This window comes from Amblyomma americanum, chromosome 8, assembly GCF_052857255.1.
Source record: "Amblyomma americanum isolate KBUSLIRL-KWMA chromosome 8, ASM5285725v1, whole genome shotgun sequence".
In the NCBI taxonomy this organism is placed as follows: domain Eukaryota; kingdom Metazoa; phylum Arthropoda; class Arachnida; order Ixodida; family Ixodidae; genus Amblyomma; species Amblyomma americanum.
In genome coordinates this window covers 76544453-76563940 of record NC_135504.1, presented here as the reverse complement: position 1 = coordinate 76563940, position 19488 = coordinate 76544453, and the positions used below count along the sequence as shown (strand labels likewise).

The window sequence follows — 19488 nt, the reverse complement described above, 5'->3', positions numbered from 1 at the left end:
GTCACCGATCGTGCAGCCCCGCCGCGTACCTGTGCGCCTCGGCGAGACCAGGGTTGCCGATGAGTGCAACGCGTCGGGGCACAAAGGTGTCATCGATCAGACGCAGCGTTCCACGGATTCCACTGCGCAGCCATTGAGAGGAGCGCGGTTTTATTCCGCAACTTCTCTGCAATCCTGCCTCGAGCGCCATGGCTAGCGGCGTACGAAAAAATTAAAATTCCTTTCTGAGGAAAGGAAATGGCGCAGTATCTGTCTCGCATATCGGTCGACACCTGACGCGCCGTAATAAGGGAAGGGATAAAGGAGGGGGTGAAATAAGGAAGAGGTGCCGTAGTGGAGGGCTCCGGAAAAATCTCCACCACCTGGGGTGGTGATGGTAGTGGTTTTATTAAAAATAATAGTAAAAAGGAAGGAAAAGATTTTTGCTAGCCCCGGCATCTGCCATCGATACTGAAGCACCTGAGCTGAGGCAGCGGAAATAAAGGATAGCAGGCAGAATGGAGAAATGAAATGAAAGAGGTGAGGGGACAGGAAGAGAGGATAGGGGGAGAAGTAGTATATGCAAACTATTTACACAATAAGAAATGTGGTCAGATTGTGCGCGTGATCAGTTCATTTTAGAGGAATTAAATCACACACGCGCACAGCACTGTGATGGTTACAACTGGAGTGGGCACCACCTGGGGATCTTCAACGTGCACTGACACCGCGCAGTACACGGGCGCCTTTTGCGTTTCGATGGAGGCAAAACGCATAAGGTGCCCGTGTGCTGTGCGATGTCAGTGCACGTGAAAGATCCCGAGGTGGTCCAAATTATTCCGGAGCCCTCCACTACGGCACCTCTTTCTTCTTTCACTCCGTCCTTTACCCCTTCCCTTACGGAGCGGTTCAGGTGTCCGCCGATATGTGACACAGATACTGCGTCACTTCCTTTCCCCAAGAACCAATTATTATTATTATTATTGCCCGAGCGCCCAAACCACTGAGCCACCGCGGCGGGTCGCGGTGTATGCGCGCAAGGCACCGTTTTACGCGACAGCCGTTGCGGCCACGTTTCTTATTTCTGCGGCGTCGTTGCCGGTGGCAACGTAACACACCACCTGCACGGACCAGTTGATTGGTCCGAACGGAGTGACCTAACAGGTGACGTCATAGCAACCAGCCACACTAATATGCCTCTCCCGGCCTACGTCAGGGATGACGTTTCGAAGGAGGGGCGAAGGGCGTGGCTTGGGAGTGGTTGGCAAAATATTCCGCTGAAGGCGGCGTGCATGGTGCAGTGCATTTGGTCTCGTGTAATGACAATTTGCTGTGTTTTTCTCAATGAAATTTGGTCTTTGCGTGGTGGAATGCTCTAGTGGGTCGAAGAAGACCGGACGCACATATTCCTTCCGATTTCCGAATAGCGGAAAGCGGCGAAAAATGGGTTTCGCAGCCGTGCAAAGGGCAGATATGCGACCGACGTCAAGCGCTGTCAGGATCTGCGGCGTGCACTCGGTTGCTGGTGCGCCCATGCATGCACTCTTGTGTGAACAGGCAAGCGCTTCGTTTGCTTTATTGTGCTCCCGGACGATTCGTACGGACGACTGTAAGGCCGTAAGATGGCCGATTGTAAGGCCCGGATGGCACGTGACCGCTGGAAGTATTCAAAGAACTTGTAGATAGGCATTTGTAGTTGATCCTTTGCTGCAGATCGCGTTCAAGAAGCTACAGCTTCCGCCACTAGACGGCTCGCAGGGGTATGCCAGCGCCTTGGCCGCTCAAGTACAGCCCCATTCCAACCCGGAATCGTAACATACGGCGCTCGATCAGGCGATGTCGTTTCCGGGTCGAAAAGCGGTTCTGCTCGCGTCATTTAAGCGCGCTTTTCCAATATTAGTGCGCTCTGCACGAATATCATGCAGTATTGTACGAAACGCGCTTAATTGCCCCGCTATTTTGCGTGCAGCTGTTTCTAGCGATGCTGTCCCGCTTACCCTGCAACGTATAGCAGCGATGCCAGTCAAAACGCAATCTAAGCGAGAGGAGAATCGGCCCTGCTGTCTTCGCCCATGAGCTAAGCCTCTGCAGTCGCTCAGGATGCGGTCTGAAATAGCAGGCCTTTCCAGTGCGAGGTCCCATAGTTTTCAAGCGGATTCCAGTGTCTGTGCACAGCACGGGCCAGGCTTGTAGTTCTGACTGTAAATGCACTAAAATATCTCCAAAGTGCACGTTTGCCGAACACTTAACATGCTTTTTTTTCCCCAATTGTCAGTCGCAAATGGGTCCGGGTACTGGAGTGCCGCGTACTTTGGCTTTATTAGTTGATGCACAATTTCAGGCAGAAAATACACGTCGCCGGCCAGCTCGCGAAGCTCTGGACAGCAGCAGACCGGACCGGAGAGGCCGCTTTTGCCAACCAAGCCGGTTTTCGTTGGGCGCACCCCCTCGCCCACTTGCTGCACTGACATGGTTTACGCAAAAGACAGTTTTAGCTGTGCGCACGCAAGTGCTTGCGTACGCAAAGAGCTACGGCGCTGCGTGCGTTACGCTGTCCGCTCCGAAGTATAGTTTTAGCTGATTGTGCCGTAGCGTCCCTCAGGCGCACGTGGCGCCATCTAGTGACAAGAAGTCAAACCACATCAACGCTCGGTTGAAGAAAATTTCATCCGTGATTACTGATAACTACTGTGAGTGCATTGGGAGCCTTTTTTGTTCCAAGAAGAAAAACTATGCAAACCGAAGAAAATGCAAGATCTGGCTAAAAGTTAGAAAACTGCTTCGCCAGGTGTCGTTGCTACGAGGAAAACACACTGAATATAGTTAGGCCTAGGAGCTTGAAGATCGCCAAATTATCTGAAAAACAGGGGCTAGTTATCGCTTATACCGCTACGTGTGGGCAAGATTAGGCGAAATAAATGCGAACCGCTACCATTTGAGCGAGCTATTGCGTCGAAGAATCCAGCGGCGACATGTATTTATTCCGAAGCGGGCGAGCAGGGCGCCGCCATCTTGTCAAAGTTAGCGTACGCAAGCCACGCAAGCGCCGCAACGCAAACTCCGCTGGCTACCGTACGCAAGGCTACCGTACGCAAGACGCAAGGCTTGCGCTTGCGTTCTGCGCATGCGCACTACCGTCCCCGCTAACTCCTCGCGTACGCTAACTCTTTGCGTACGCACAGCTAAAACTGTCTAAAAAAGCGTAGAGGCGCTAAAAGACGAAGACAAGCACACTCAAGACAGGACAGGCGCCAACTTCCAACTAAGTTTATTCATGAAAAAAATACGCTTAATAACTACACCAGCAGGCAAAGATAAAGCAAAACAAAAAACACGCAGTGACAGAGCATAGGAACACGTGCCAAAAGGATCAAGCAATGATTAGAACTCTGATAATGACCCACTGAGAAACCTAATCTCTTCTTCTGAGAGCGAGACAGATGGCTTGCTTATGCAGATATGACCCCTCTGCTTGATGTAATAAGCTTCTATGATTTCACGCTCCAATTTGTCTTTAGACCTTGCGATGAATTTGGTGTTTTCAAAACCTGGACGACACTTGCAGCTTTTGCAGTGAGTGGCCATGTGGCTCCCATAACCATTTTTTATCGCAGTCTTGTGCTGCCTCACTCTTTCATTGTAGCATTGACCTGTCTGGCCAATATATTCCAGACAGCCGCTAAGAGGCACAGCATACACAACGTCAGTAGTGCAAACAGTGGCGCGGATTTGGTGATTTGTTTTGCACTGCCTAACCATTCTTGCTTTGTTCAAAGTGCACACGCCCGACAGCTTGCAAGGAGCAGAGAGAACCGCATTGACCTTATACCTGCTGGCTTGTTTCTTTAGATTGTGCGAAATCCGATGAATATAGGGAATCACCACCGTCGGTTTCTTTTCTTTGTCCTTGTCTTTCTGAGCCTGTTCACCCCTTGACGCCACCTTGCGCTTTTTTACAAGGTTCTCACTAATACTCGTGATGAGGTGTTTTGGGTACCCGGCTTGGTGAATGCGTTCAGTTTGCGCATCGAAGCTCAGTGCCATCTCATGCTGGCAAGATTTTTCCAAGGCTGCATTCAGGCATGTCGCAACGATTCCTCGCTTGATTAGCTTGGAATGTGCACTACCGAAAGGGAGTAGCTCTTTGCACGATCTGGGGTTGTAGGACCAGCAAATATGTCTCTCCTGCCTAAACACAAGTTTCAGGTCAAGAAACTGCAGGCTATTATCGCGGGAAAGTTCTTGAGTGAAAAGAAGCCCCTTGGATTCACTACTGAAAATGGTGACATTTTTTTCATAAATGGCGCTTGGTTTTGAACCTACATGATCGGTTAGCACAATTGGGCAGTCATCCACATATCTGAATACCCTAACAACGTTAGAGGTCAATAAAAGCCGGTCACTGACACGTTTGTCAACACACGATAAATAAATGTCACTCAATACAGGCGCAAGGGACGACCCAATACAAACACCATCGCGCTGAACATAACACTGATGGTTGAAAAAAACGGCAGTCGATGAAAGGTAAAATTCTAAATGTGTTAAGAAGTCATCACAACTAATTCCTGTTTTGTCCTGAAATGGTAGTTCGCCAATGCATGCAATCTTGTCTTTGATGGAAATCAACATTTCGGTGTGCGGGATGGAATAATACAGGTCATTCACATCAATCGAAAAAGCCCACTGTGCTCCTGGCATTCAATTTCTAAGTTCCTGAACAACCTCATTAGAGCTGCGGACAAGAAAAGGGTCATCTAGAGGTAGGGACTTTAAATGGCACTGGAGAAAGCGGCCAAAGCACAGCTGCCAGGACCCTTTTTCCGAAACAATCGTGCGCAGGGGGCATCCAGGCTGGTGAGACTTGCCCGTAAAGAAAACATCCAGGAACTCTTTGTCTGCGCTCTTCACCATTTTCTTGAGCGGTTCCAAATTCATGTCAGTTAGCAGCTTTACAGCGGTTTTCTTGACCGTGCCAGGATTGAACTTCACTGCGACAAAGTTCTTCTGCAGAGCTTCAGCTGCTTTCTCTTTCAATAGATTCTCGGGAAGGACAATGAAGCCACCTTCCTTGTCGCTTTGAAGTATCTCAAGGTTGTTTTCTCTCAAGTAGCCCTTAATCTTCTTAAAAGGAGGATAAGAAGGGCGGCTACGGCTCACGTGCTGCATGAGGCAATCCAGGGCATCCGAAGCCGCTCGGTCCTCATCCTTGTCTCTGGCTCTTTTTGCCACCTTCCTAGTCAGGGCAAGAAGCTCAGGTTTCTTCATCATAGGCTCAAAGCTGAATTTAGGGCCTTTCTAGAGCGTTGACTTCACACGGGGTTCGAGAACCACGTCACCAAGCACCCTGACGTCAGCCGAAGACTGTCGCACCTCCTTCACTTTGGGAAAGCTTGCTCTAATCCTGTGCCATAGAAATTCCGTTGTCTGTGCCGCCAGCCGCTTGTAGTCTTGGATGGTCCTCTGCGCTTGTGTTCCATGGTCCAACAGGACGCGCAACCAATCCGCGCCATCGTTTGCACTGCTGACGTTGTGTATGCTGTGCCTCTTAGCTGCGGTCTGGAATATATTGGCCAGACAGGTCAATGCTACAATGAAAGAGTGAGGCAGCACAAGATTGCGATAAAAAATGGTTATGGGAGCCACATGGCCACTCACTGCAAAAGCTGCAAGTGTCGTCCAGGTTTTGAAAACACCAAATTCATCGCAAGGTCTAAAGACAAATTAGAGCGTGAAATCATAGAAGCTTATTACATCAAGCAGAGGGGTCATATTTGCATAAGCAAGCCATCTGTCTCGCTCTCAGAAGAAGAGATTAGGTTTCTCAGTGGGTCATTATCAGAGTTGTAATCATCGCTTGATCCTTTTGGCACGTGTTCCTATGCTCTGTCACTGCGTGTTTTTGTTTTGCTTCTATCTTTGCCTGCTGGTGTGGTTATTAAGCGTTTTTTTTCCATGAATAAACTTAGTTGGAAGTTGGCGCCTGTCCTGTCTTGAGTGTGCTTGTCTACGTCTTTTAGCGCCTGTACGCTTTTTTGCGTAAACCATGTCAAGCTACAACCAACTAGCTCAAATGAAAGTCTTGCTGCACTGACGTCGCATTGTTGGCAAATAGGGAGAGGTCCATTGGTTCGAACACTGTGCCGTCATGGAATTCCGACACGCTGATTAGTCCAAATGCAGTGACATCACAGTTGACCTCATTGCAAACAGCCATGCTGATTGGTCCGCCACCTGTGGATGAATAGAATTAGGCCTCCTTTTTATCTGGAGAGGAATCTACGTATTCGCGTTGGCTCAACGCCACCTAGAGGAATTATTCCAGGCCGGGGTGCTCCCGTGGCCAAACGTTATCGTTGTGGGTCTCCGGCACGGCGGCGGCTGCAGTGGGCCAGTGGCATGCTTGGTCCCTCTTGCCGTCGCTGAAAAACGTGGTCGTTTGCTCGAATGTGCGTGAACCGCAACGGTGAGAGTTTATCGCGTGTTGAGAGTGCCGAATAGGGCTGCGCAGAATTAGAACCAACTGCGAAATGCCTGGGAAGTGTTGTGTGCCGCGGTGCAATGGAAATTACAAGACAGGCCCCAAGGTGCACGTCTTCTCGTTCCCTAAAGCCGAGGAAGCAAGAAAAGCATGGATAAGTGCAATTCCATGCGAAAACCTGAAATCCAGGCTGAGAAAATTTTGACGCTTATTTTCCAAGCAGGTTGCTTTTACCCTTAGGGCTTCAAGCCTTGCGTATAAAACTCTTTTGGGGCACGTAAAGGATAAATGCGTCACGCATAGCCCGCGATGTCAAGTAGCCGTACTTGTATTAGAATATATATTTCTATTGTCACTTTAAAACCGAAGACATCGTTCGAGAAGCAAGCTCTATTGGCCAAGCCACCGGCCGCACAGTGACCGCGTCGCTTCCACGTTTGCGGCTTCGATCTGAGGCCGTACCGACTGTGTTCCCCGACTGCCCAAGCTACCTGCCCGGAGAAGGGGCTAGACGAGAGAGCAAGCGAATGCGCTTAGACGCCGCTGTCTTTGAGAACGTGCTCGCGGAGTCGATTATCACTGCTCAGAAGAAGGACGAAGCAGACAAGCGTTGCGACATAATAGCTTTGGCAAACTTCGTCCGAGGCAAGCAGCCGACATTTTGGCACGTCATCGAATGCAATGAACAGGTCATTTTGGCTCACATTTGTGACGATGAGGCTCCTTGGATTAAGTACTCTGCTGTTATAAAGACCGACCCAACTCTGACAGTAAACGTCGCAAAAGCACCAATGCAGCAGCGGCTCGGGTCCAAAGTGCTGCAGTTCCGTCGGCGGTCGACGGCAAACGACGGCTGCTGGATTTGCTTGAGGGAACTCGACAGTGTCGTGAGTTCGAGTTCTGAACACTAACCGCCGTATTCAAGAACGACACTTAAGGTGTGACTTAAGTTCCTGACTTAAGTTCTGAGTAATGAGTGGCGAAGGAAGTTTCAAAAACGGCACTTAAGCAGCACTTATGAAAGTAGCGCTTTTAGATGTAAGTAGGCGCCATGGGAACGAGGCTAAGCAAACATTTCTGTATATCTAATAAATGCATGAACAAATAAAGAACAGAAGCGCCAAATCAGCGCTGCTAATACATAGTACAAGTCTCAACTAACGTTTTAACAACAACAAAAAGCTTTTTTCGCCTAGCTTTGGAGAACTAATATTACTTGTCTGGCCACAAACAAAGACGTCACTATAGTAGCGCGCGTAGTACTGCTCCTGTCGACGTCGTAGTCTTTCCGCTCGCGCGCGTCCATCGGTTGCATCATCGCCAGCATCGCCAGCTCTTTGTCTCTGCTTTATATTGTTATCGCGCATTTTAATTGTAAATTCACTGCTTGTATCGTATATATTTTGGTCATATATTTATTGGTAGTGTGTAGTCATTTGCAGTGTGTTTTGTTTTCTGTACTGCGTTATTCTTTGGTGCTGTGTTGCGACGCGCGCGTGATGGAGAAAACGGAGAAGGGCAAAATTAACTTCTCCAAAGTAGAGCGAGCTCTTCTCCTCGACCTCGTCGACAAGCACAAGGCCGTACCAGAGAACAAGAGAACTGATGCAGTGTCAGTTGCACGGAAAAGGAAAGAGTGGGAGCTTATAGAAACCCAGTTCAACTCCAGTCACAACGTGAGCCCACGGACATGGCTCCAGCTGAAGAAATGCTGGGAGAACCTGAAAAATAAGTGGCGAAAGGCGAAAGCGGACGACAACCGGGAGATATTTAAGACCGGTAAGTCCTGGGGCGAGACTGTCGTTTCTCTTCTGAGCAAAATATTCGCAACACAAGGAGACGATAACTCCCCGACCATTCAACTGCTGACCGAGCAAGTGCAGCTAGTGTCAACAAAAAAAGAACGATGGCGCTACTGTGCTGACTTCATGGTTTGCTGCTGCATACTTCTTACAATATCGGCATGCAAGTACATGCGCAGTCACGGCAGCATCATCATGCCACACCCAAGGTCAATACGTTCATCACTCGGGATGAGCCCCCATTTAGAGCAGCAAGACAGCACATTCCTCCGCTACATGGCCAAGAAGATAGCCTTGCTGAATGAGCAGCAACAGCTACGTGACTTTGATGGTGGATGATTTTTACCTAAAGCCCTTTTTTGACTACAAGGGAAGCAACACAGCTGGTATCGCGTTGAACAACGCAGGAGCAGCAAACAGTGCATTTGTATTTATGGTACACAGCTTCAGGTGCAAGTTTTGGGGAGGTAGCACACATTGTACCCGTGCATAAATGCTAATGGGGTTTTGAGAGACGTCATTCGCGGCTTGGATAAAATTGGATACAAAGTCATGTGCGTTGTGACTGACAACAACGCTGTGAATCGAAGCGCGGTGATGCCTTTTAAGTTCTGTGCGACCAAGACCCCCCAAGCCGCACCAAAAAAATCACTGGCAAATGGTTCCGTTTTCCCGCACCTCTCAGATCCCCACCGGCCGTTGTTCTTCGTCAATGACCCGGTGCATTTACTGAAGTGCGCGCGCAACAACTGGCTAAGACAGAATGACCAGTGTTTCTGGTTCCCTGAGTTTGAACCAAGCACAACGCGGGAGCGCCGCATGCATTATGTGTTTTTTAAGACCATCAAAGACGCATATAATTTAGAGAGGGAGCAGTTGCTCCGGTACGGCTAAACTCTGTCCAGGAAAGCTGTTTCTCCAACAGACATTGAGAAACAGAATGTTAAACTTGCTTTGCACTTCGAGTGATTGGAGCCAAGCACAACCTCTAACTCTACGAAGAAACCGCCAGTTTCATAGATATAGTAATAAAATGGTGGAAAGTTGTCAACGTCAAAACTCATTTCAGAGAACTGAGATTAAGGATTGAATATCAAAAACCTGTCTACCCTTCTCCATTCGACTCGAGGCTTTCCTTTTTGAGCCATTTCTGGGGCTGGTTGGAGGAATGGAAAGAAAGGCTGGCGGATGCCTGCAAGTGGTCTGCTGAAACTCACGGCGCTCTTATCCAGACGACTCAAGCATTTATTGAAATTGCAAGATACTGCTTTGAGGAGCTCAAGGTGTCCATTAATTGTGCTTCTTGGGAAGTTCCAGACCGACCTTCTAGAAGACCGCTTTGGACGTTACCGACGACTGGCTGGTTCGCAATATAATTTGTCCGTAAGGGAAATCTATGAATGTGAGAACAAGTTGAGACTACAAAGCACACTTCCACAAATGAGCGCGATATCCGGATTTGACAACGAGAAAAATCAAAACTGGGAAGAGGTGCAAGCGCAAGCAGCCGTGCCAAGCGGAAAATTCAACATTGTTGTGACCGAACAGGCGCTGTCAAAACTGAAGGACGCCGTTCCAGTCATTGCATATGTGGCTGGTTGCGCGGTGCACATCGCTCTCAGGAGGTTGAAATGCGACAAATGCAAAGAGCTCTTGACAACTGACAATACTGTCGCAGTTTCGCCTCAAAATCACATGTAGGTACATTCTTGTCAAAGAAATTGACACGGGATGTCAGGTGTACCCAGCAATGCCAGCTGTGAATGCTGTAGCTCACAATTACGTTGTGGTGGAAGAGCTGTCCAAGCGTGTGGTATTTCTAAAGGTCCGGAATCAGCGCCAAGTGGCTACGGAACTCACACTCCAACTGCTCAGCGATGAGGAGCCTTCAGACTTGGACCTCTGTGAAAAGGGACACACGAGTGAGATAGTGCGGAAATATGTGTTGTGGTGCAGCACAAACATTCTGCTCAAAAATTTCTGCCGACGAATAAATGACAAGGTGTCTGGCCCGGACAACAAGACTGAGAAGGGGAAGCTGCAAACTCTGAAAAATAAATGAATCAAGCATGTATAAGCATGTAGCAAACACCTGGCTCTCTGTAGTGTTTTTCTGCCCGATTTTAGAGAGCATACTGCACGTGTAGCCGAAAGAAAAAAGAAGTCAGCTGAGCGCACTATTATACGGATTGTACATAAGGGCTGCTTCACTTGCGCCGGACGGCGGCCCCACCCGGCCTACGTCACGCAGGCAGCCTCCCCAGCCAGAAAGCTCACATGTTCAGAAGGCTGGTGGACGCACGGAAGCGGTCGCCCAGCGACGCCACCCATTCGAGTCGCGCCGGTCAGCGGGTCGTTTGGGTGCTGGGAGGTAATCCGTAGGCCAGCCCGTTGTGCTTTGGTCGCTGACTGGTCTTTTCTCCGCTGGCGTCGGCTACCCGTGACGGTGGTCTCTATCGTAATTCGCGTGGCTTCCCGGCCCCTACCGCTTTCCCTTCGTCCTCCGTTATTGGCGCTTCCGCCGCCAGATCGCTTCCGGTGCGGCCGCTTTCTTCTCTCGCTGCGAGAGCGCCGTCGTGTTCCTCGGAGCGTGCATAAGACGCGGCTGACCCGCGGCCGCGCTCTGCCCGACTGGAGCGGGTCAGCCCCGTGGATACATTTCCTTTCGTCTTCTGCGACGATGGGCGAACGAGGTCCCCCTTCTCTCGGGCAGACACGGCGTGACCCAACTGGCCCCTCGTTGTGCCCTCCCCCGCTCACTGGACTGCGCCTTTCGCACGCGTGGTGTCGTTTCGAGACGCTGTCCACCGGGCTGCTTTCAGAGGCGCCATATGAGCCCTGCCTCCACCACAGTGTCGGCCTGTGGAGCGCGGCGGTATGCGCAGCGGTGTCTACTCATGTCACCGTGCTTAGGAGCGCAGTATCTGCCATTTTGACGCAAATGACAGCGCTGACGGAGGGCCTTAGCGAAGCCGTGTTGCGTTGTCGTGGAAGCGTATTTCGTGGCCATGCCATCTGCAAGTGTATGGGCCCGTGGAGGAGGGACGGCAGTCACTGGAGGGCCGAGCTCCACCTAAGAATGAAGTTGGGCCCTCGAGTCAAATTACTCACGCCGTGCATCTCTGCAGTGTTGAGCCGTCTCCAACAGGTGCAGGTTCGTACCTCCGTTGGCGTAAAGATCCTTGAGAGGTCCGCGTTTTCCAAGGCCGGTGACGTTGCGGATGCTAGAGCTTCTCAATAGTGTTGCGGGAGATGCTTGTTTTTTCTTATTCGATTTTTATGCCTCAATCTATACGATATGCTTCCGTACGAATACGTGATGGCTGTAGCCACACGCTATGCGGGAGTCGAGAAGATCTTCGCTGTACTGGACAAGCGTGACTCTGCGGGTGTGGCGAGAGAGTATTGCGAACCTAGTTTTGACCGTCGAGGAGCGCCTCAGGGTCAGTACTGGGGCCGGATGAGCTGGCCAAGCATGTACAGGCGGACTCGGGGTGTCTCGGCCTTCCTGCGGCGTTGATAGTCACGAACTACGGCGAGGCGAAAAGTATTCTCACGCAAGTCATGCCACTTCTCTCCCTGGTGAGAGATGAGGGCCGAAGATTGGTTCGTTCCCGGTATGACCAGCGATTCGCCTGGTGCGCTCGGAAGAGATCTTCGCTGTCCACCTTCGGGCAGAAGCCGCACCCATTGGGGAGGCTACGCAGTGCCGCGGGTAAGTTCGTCTTTATTTACATCAGAACGATGCATGTAGGCCCGGACAGAAAAGTGAAACAAAATTCACTTGACCCTCTTGTACAAGGCAAATACAACGCGCCTTGGACGCGGCAACTGCAGGAGCGCCTCCGCTCCCGTGCTTGGGGAAAGACCGCTCAAAGTCGACTTTGCGGGGCACGAAGCAAGCCGGTGGTCCTGCAGTGTGGAGTGTTCACCGACGTCACAGCGGCGGCATGTCGGTTGCGCCCAAGTTACGGGGTGGACAACGCAATGGCGCCCGTGTGTGTGTGAGGAGGTGGGGGGTGGCCCTCGTGAAGCGCAGTTTTTGCTCGCGGTACTCGAGTGCGAAGCGCCGTCGTCTTGTGCTGTTTCGTAGCCGATCGGAGACGGCCCAAGCACTCGAGGAAGGAGGCGGTGGAAGCAGGCATTGCTCGAGTGTGGGGAGTGGTAGCCGTGCAGTTGGAGCGGTTACACCCGTGACGAAAGTCTCTGCTGTAGATGGGGAGGAGGTACACAATGCGACCGCGTACGGGAAATAAAAGAGCCGGCACTGCTGGAGGAAAAAGCCGGCTGCCGAGCGTGAGCGACCTCCCCCGGTGAACGCGTCGTCTGCGGCGGCCGCCCAGCCGCGACCTTTTGCGCGCCTCCGAGTCCGCCTCCTTTTTTCTTCTTCTCTTTTCCAGTCTGCTCGGTTCCATTTTCTTCCTGGTTCGTAATGTACGCGTGGCCGACGTCTGACGCCGCTCGTGCTCGGAGCGGTACACTTGGGCCACGGCCTGTGCCTACCGAGGGCGGCGAACGGGTCGGAAGAGGGGCCCCCGTCCACGCACCTTGCTCAGTTTTAGCGAGGGTCCGTGAGAATAGGGGGGCAGTGTCGCAACCTGTTCCCGCGTGTGGTTGGTTTTGAGGACGCGGTGATGTCGGCGGTCCGTCCCAAGCGAAAACAATCGGTTAATCGCTCCCTCGGAATCCTAGCTGTTTCAGTAACCGGTGGTCGACCGTGCGTCTATAGTTAAAAGCCACGATGCAACTCGCACGCGCGCAGTCTCAGCTTGGACATTCTCGGAATTGAGTAGGTTCCGAAATGGTTCTTTTTGTTTTCATAGAACTTGCAATGATTTGCGTTCATTTCCTTTCTGCAGTATCTTGAGGCCAAGCAGGCTGTGTAAAATATCCACAGCAGGAGATACCGTGTAACGCGAAGCAACTAACGTGAAGGGACAGATTTCTCGGGGAAGAAATCGAAGCATGCACACCGAAGAGCGCCGCTACTAAAACATCACCGAAAGTATGCCGCTAGCCTAGCCGACCACTGTGCTGCTCCTCGCCTTTTCGGCACACGGGGCATTGCTGCGGCCCGGGATTTGCGCCGCAGTTGGCCCGTCTCCGATGCTCCTCCTCTTCCGTGATCACCGCTGGGTAAGTCAGAAGGGGGGCATGCTGTGGTGCTGAAGAAACATTCCTGGGCGTGTCCCGTGCCCTTCTCGCTGGACAACAACGGCCGTTCCTCGTGCATGGACTGCCGCCAACAAGGACAATGCATACCTTACAAAAGTTCCTTTAGACAGACCCTCCATAGGATTTGCTCTATAAAACCTACAGGATTTGTGTTCAAGGCTCCTATGTGTTAGTCTGTGGAGAATGAAATCCTCTAGATAAGTTATAGATTTATCAACGTACACTATAAGTAGACTATTGTCTCTAGACTATAAATCGAAGAAAGGAAATGTCTGTAAGAAATCAGTAGACCATTTTGATAAGAGTGCGCCAGCACGAGGATTACTTCGTAGCGTCCTTCAGGTGTGTTAAGGGAACACTGAAAAGGAGAAATTGAGGTTGATTTGTGTCGTTAGAACAGCGAATGACAGAAGAGGCTACTTTCACCCAAAACTGAGATTGTATTATACGGTTGAGAAAAAAAAACGGAAGTACAAATGTCGCAGCAGTTTGGCCGGCAAAACTGCCGTCACCGACAGTTTTACCGGCCAAACTAGGCCACGTCAGGACAGCTTCTTTGAGCGCAGAGGTCAGGCCACTTCCAGTCGGTGTTCACCGAGTCGTTGTTGGTCTCGACGTCACGTGCGAGGAAAAATAATAGTTTGACGTTTAAATTCGCGACTGTCGGAAATGCATGCATATTTGGACATGGAAACAGCCGTAAAGCATATCTCAGTGAGAGACAAAAGATTGGCTGGAGCTGTGTCTCGTCGTCGTTTAGCGGCTTGCAGCGACGCCGTGCAGCCACCGGACAGCGCGTTTTCTGTTGGTGCAAACGCAGCGAAGAGGACGCGGCGACCAAGGCCTTCCTGGAGGAAGTGTCGGGGCGACCTGGTTGCCCGTGGTCGCAGTGCGGCGCGCACTTCCCGGCCCTGGCGTCGCGTGGCGTGGCTAATCCGCGCCGGGTCGCCCTTGGTCTCGGCCGACGACGGGGCCCGTCTGCCACGGCGCAGGCTGTGGCGATGCAATTCGAGTGTGCAGTGGACCGCACGCTGTTGTGCTGCTACAAGGAAACACTACACTCCAGACTGACTGCGTCCACTGCGGGACAAAGGCCTCCTCCCCAATTAACCCTGTGCCAGCTGCGGCACTTCTTACTTCAGTGTGCGGGAAAGCAAGCGTCTGGTTGGGACACCATATACAGACTCTGTTCTCATCCTTAATTGTGCATATTAACGCGACAAAAATGTACGGACCTCAATAGGCTCTGTGCTAGAAAAACTAGCCACCCTGTATACTACGCATTGCCTTGTGACCTCGACCGTACCAGAAGCTTAGAAGAAATCAAACGTATTCTTAATTCATAAGAAGGGAGACGCCAAGGACTTGAAAAATTACAGGCCGATCAGCTTACTGTCCGTTGCCTACAAGGTATTTAATAGGTAATAGAGCGAGGGCAACTGTTACAGTATTGTAAGGGGGCGAGCTTGGAAGCGAATGTCTAAACGGGCCACCGACGTGCCCTAAGGAGGGTGCGGGAAGAGACCCCCTGTAAACCGACAGTACACGTTGCTGGCGGGAGTCAGACTGGCTCCTCTCCCTGAAGAGTGGGGGAGCGTTTATTATCTTTTCCCTCTCCCTTTCCCTCGCGCAGCTGGGTGCCGCTGAGAAGGCGCCTGCTGTGTCCGTCGCGTCCGCTGCCCTGGGGAATCGTCACAGCAACCGTAAACTTCAACCAACCAAATGATCAGGCACGCTTTCGTAAAGAATATTCCACAATAGATCATATTCACACTATCAATCAAGTGATAGAGAAATGCGCAGAATATAATCAACCTCTATATATAGCTTGCATTGATTACGAGAAAGCATTCGACTCAGTGGAAACCTCAGCAGTCATGCAGGCATTGCGTAATCAGGGGGTAGAAGAGCCTTATGCGAAAACACTGGAAGATATCTATAGAAACTCCACAGCTACTATAGTCCTCCATAAATTCAGCAATAAAATTTCAATAAGGAAGGGCGTCAGACAATGAGACACAATCTCGCCAATGCTAATCACCGCCTGTTTACAGGAGGTATGCCGAAACGTGAATTGTAACAGTTGGGTATAAGAGTTAAAGGAGAACACCTAAATAATGTGCGATTCGCTGATGACATTGCCTTGCTGAGTCACTCAGGAGAGGAATTGCAAAGCATGATTAATGAGTTAGACAGACACAGCACGGTGGGTATGAAAATTAACATGCAGAGAACCAAAGTAATGTTCAACAGTCTCACAAGGGAACAGCTGTTCACAATTGTCAACGAGGAGCTGAAAGTGGTAAAGGAATACTAATGACAGGTAGTGACAGCTGATCCGGGTCATGAGAGGGAAATAATTAGAAGGATAAGAATGGGGTGGAGCGCATATGGCAAATTCTCGCGGATCATGAGTGGCAGTTTACCAATATCCCTCAAAAGGAAAGTGTACAACAGGATAATCTTACCGGTACTCACCTACGGGGCAGAAACGTGGAGGCTAACGAAAAGAGTTCAGCTTAAGTTAAGGCCAACGCAGCGAGCCATGGAAAGTAAAATGATAGGTGTAACGTTAAGAGACCATAAGCGGGCAGAGTGGGTGAGGGAACAAACACGGGTTAATGACATCCTAGTCGAAATCAAGAGAAAGAAATGGGCTTGGGCAGGGCATTAAAATAACAGGTGGTCCTTAAGGGTAACGGAGTGGATTCCAAAAGAAGGTAAGCGTAGCAGGGGGCGGCATAATGTTAGGTGGGGGGGATGAGATCAGGACGTTTACAGGCATAGGGTGGGCACAGCTGGCAAAGGACAGGGTTAGTTGGAGAGACATGGGTGAGGCCTTTGCCCCGCAGTGGGTGTAGTCAGGCTGATGATGACGATGTGTTAACGAGGTACTGCCTCAGTTGGCACACTGCATCCGCGTGTAGCTGAGAGGCGCGGAGGAGCTGTTGCCGTCGGGGTGCACCGTTCGCGTGCTCTCCGGAAGCGGGCAGTTCCCAGTGTTAGGCCACTGTGCTCCGAGCAGCCGCTGACACCGCAGAGCGCCGTCGCCATGCGGCCCGCTTTGGGCCGATCGATGGCCACCGCTGCGCCCGCACCCTGTGAGCCGCCGCTTTACGCCAGTGCTCTGCGCGCTGCACTCTTGGAGTCGCTCCTTCTTTGCCGCGTCGCTTCTCCCGTCGTACCGGCCGCGGTGGCTCAGTGGTTAGGGCGCTCGGCGGCTGAGCCGGAGCACCCGGATGCGAACCCGACCGCGTTTCGATGGAGGCGAAGCGGAAAAAGGCGCCCGTGTGCTGTGCGATGTCAGTGCACGTTAAAGGTCCCCGGGAGTGGTCGAAATTATTCCGGAGCCCTCCACTATACGGCACCTCTTGCTCTCCTCCATTCTCTTACGGCACGGTTGAGGTGTCCACGGACAAGTGAGACACTTACCGCGCTATTTTCTTTCCTCAAAAACCACTCCCGTTGTAACCCCCTCCCGCCGTGCTTAACTGGTTGTCCTTGGGACACTTCCTGTCGATACGAAGCGCTTAGTAAAGCGAAAGCATTAGACACCCCATGCACACGAGAGCCCGCGGTGTGGTCCCAATTGTGGCGCCCTTACAAAACTGGCGATTCGTGGAAACGGTGCGACGTCGTCGAATGCGGGAAAATAAGAAATGCTGGCCAGTGATTCCATTCTCACCAGGTATACGAAGCAAACAGCTGGAATAGAACTGCAATGCGTTCGCAGTATAGTATAGTCGGCCGTGACTATTTCGTCTGTCGTCGGTTGTTCGTTAGTCGAGCCACCCCGACTGCAGCGCAGTGAGACCCCGGCGACGGGACTGGCTTGTGTGTCGTTGTTGCCATGTGGGTCCGTCTCTGCGTGGTGCAGTCAGGGGCCGTCGTGGCGCGCCCCTCTTCGCGGCGCCCCCATCGTGCCCTGCACGTTTACCTGGAATGAGTTGAGCCCCCTCTTGCCGGCCGTCGTGTGCTCCGCCCAGCGCCTGCCACTGGTGCGGTGCCCGTCTCGATCGCCGCACCGTCGGCGCGTGGCGTGGAAAAATCGCGACGATAATGCCTCCTTGTCTGGGGCTCTTGCGGGCGAGGATGAGATGTCGCTGCCTTTTAAAGTGGGTGTGAAGTTTCACTCCTTGATGAGCTGAGCGAGAATTTCTCTGCGGAACGCACCCGCCCAACTCCACGGGTGCAGGCGCGGCGCTCAAGTCCGCACCGTCTGTGACGGTCGCTCGAAAATGTTCTGTATTTCGTGTGCTCCGAAATTATTGCCCGCCGCGTCTGATTTCGACGAGATTGGGGTTTGGTATGTCGGATCCCCTGCTGGCACGCTTTGTACCTAATCTTGCTGTGTTTAAGCGTGAGAACCGCCCTGAGGCAAGGCACAGGGGAGGGATAGACGGGACGACGTTCATCTGGTGCTCCTTTGTGTCTGTTCTCATCACACTAGTGGCGCTGTTGGGGTGTTATTACTTGGCACGTCAAAACAACGCGGTTTTCTGTGGTTTGGGGGAAATCAACCCCCCTCTCCATCGCTCATGCGCCTAATCCGGCCCTGTCTCCTGGTGCAGTTCTTATATTTAAAATCATGCTGAATCGACAGGGCCGTCATCGTATCCGTCTGGAATCACGGCGTGTCTGACAGTATACGCGCTGTTCCGTGCAGCAAGCACCGCGGCCGCCATTGTGCCCGTGTATGCGGCCTGCGAGGAATAGCGACCGCAGCGGACTGCGCTGACACGGTGAAGGAGCATATACGGGAGACAGGCACAAACAGCGCGTGCCTGAGCGCCCGCCGTGCAGGGGAACCTTTGCTGCTCTGGCATCCATTATTCCTCCTTCAAAGGACTGCCGCGAGTGCAGCGGTCGGATGGGGTCCAATTCGGCGACCCGATGGCGTCTTCGTCCGCCCGAGAGCGTGTTCGATGGCTCGTTGCTCCGCGTGTGGACTCGTTGCGAGCGAGGTCCCATCGAGCGAGGCAACCAGGGACATCCCTGCCACTGGTGTGTTCCCGATGGTCTTCTGCCTGTCTTTGTCTGCCGACGAAAATAAGGTCGAGTGGCGTCTGGTCACTGTCCGGGGGGATCACAGCTGAACGTGGACAATTGCTGCGCCCCCTGTCCTTGGTGCGGCGCCCACGTTGGGCGATTGGGCGCCGCGCTGCTCTCTTCCGAGCCTCTGGCGAGCGGGGGCGATTCCGATGGGTCGCCGAGATGTGTGGCCGGCGGGCCGAAGATGAAGCGGCCTCCGCATCCGGGCCATGCGGGAGGGGCTGGAAACATGCGGCCGCAGAAGCGGGTCACCCTCTTCTTCCAAACTGGTCCTCGCGGCAAGCCGCATATCGCTCGGCGCCATCGGCCGATCACCGCCGTGGGTATTGCGCGCCGATCCCGGTCGTCTCCCGCTCGTGCGGGCGTACGGACGCGTGTCATGCTCTTCTCGGCTTTGCCTCGGTGGCCCACTCGGGAGGTGGATCTGCCGAGAGCAACTGTGCCTGCGCGTGACGCCCTGTTTGAGGGGACCCTTCGCGCGAAAAACACTGCTAAACACTCGAAACGGAAGGAGCAGCCATTCAAAGAAGTGTCTAGAGCTTCTACAGGAGCGTCCAGTGGGATCTTTCTTACTGGAAACCATTTATTTTTTAATTATTTATAGAATACTCATACCCGAAGGTGGGTCAAGTAGGAGGGGCAAAAAATGATTAAAAAGGAACGCGGCAAATTAAATAGCAGAAAACCAACATATGAGTAAATAGCACATAGTAAAGAACAAGGAAGGACAACTCAGCAGCTATCAATAAGCTATTTTGTCATCGATGCTGTTTACAACCTCAGCCCCATTTAGTTATTGTGCGATGAAAAAATGAGTATTTGAAAGTATTGGTTCTAGCCCTGTACGGTGTTAGTGATTCCGTATGACCATGTCCTGTTAGTCGCGTTTTGATCGGCTTGAGAAATAAATCAGGGCTCATGGAGAGTTTATTTTTGAGTAAGAAAAGAAATTTCAGTCTTTGAATTTTTCTTCGCGTCTGCAATGTCTGTATGTTGCGT

The 19488-nt window shown here is 51.8% G+C and overlaps 1 protein-coding gene and 3 pseudogenes across 1 annotated transcript in view; all 4 read left to right on the top strand.

Annotated features, from left to right (window-relative positions):
* LOC144101943 (uncharacterized) overlaps window positions 1-19488 on the top strand; it is a 220713-nt gene that overhangs the window by 38234 nt on the left and 162991 nt on the right. The gene's annotated exons all lie outside the window — the stretch shown is intronic.
* On the top strand, window positions 6494-7364 carry LOC144101545 (uncharacterized; annotated as a pseudogene).
* LOC144101544 (uncharacterized) lies at window positions 7960-8978 on the top strand (annotated as a pseudogene).
* LOC144100452 (uncharacterized) lies at window positions 9082-10389 on the top strand (annotated as a pseudogene).